We start from the raw sequence: 847 nt of genomic DNA on the forward strand, positions 1-847 counted from the left end.
GAACTAGGATGTAAAATATAAAACAACTTACATTTTTTTTTTTTTTTTTTAGATTATTGGAAATAAATTGTCTAAAATTAATTTTTTAAGGGATTTTTCCTTTTGCTTGTCAAATAACAATTCACAAAACAACCCAAAATGCAATTTAAAAGTAATACATTGCATCAAGTTAGATAACAGTCAGTTATAGGCATATTTTTATTTTGTATCTTACCAACTTCTTGTGTACACTACTTTCTGTACATCCAGCTGGATCACTTATACTTCATGAGTAAACAATCGTTAGGTTTACAGGCACTAATTCTGTAAGCACATCTTTTTTTTTAACTATTCAGTATTTTTTAGATGTAATTGGCAGGATAAGTGGTCTAAGACATCTTCGGGCCATGTTATGTTTTGCTATTACATGATCTGTAATATCGGTGTTTGTGATCAACCGACTGCAACGACTTTCAGACTATCAGCTATATATCAAGACTCTTATTAAGAAAACCTTGAGGTACTCAACAACCGTGCTAAACATGTTTTTTGGTGTGTTGAACTACTAAATCCATTAATAACTTAATTTTAGATAGTTGTAAGTAATTTAGGGGGGCCTATATATTGGTTTACTTACTATATAGCAGTTTCTCGATATTGTTTGAACACTAAAAAAATCTGACTCATATCCGGATCCGTGCCGAGCAAACAGAAGGAATCGAATAGGGAATTCGCAAAGTTAATTACTGTAATCTAAGGTATTTTGTTTTTCCATGATTGACTTTTTGCTTTCTAAAGATTTTATAAGCAGTTATCATATAATTTGCGTCGACTTTATTTCTTATTATATATTTTATTATGTTTTTTT

This window comes from Halyomorpha halys, unplaced genomic scaffold, assembly GCF_000696795.3.
Source record: "Halyomorpha halys isolate HHAL.00 unplaced genomic scaffold, Hhal_1.1 Scaffold224.1, whole genome shotgun sequence".
Taxonomy (NCBI): domain Eukaryota; kingdom Metazoa; phylum Arthropoda; class Insecta; order Hemiptera; family Pentatomidae; genus Halyomorpha; species Halyomorpha halys.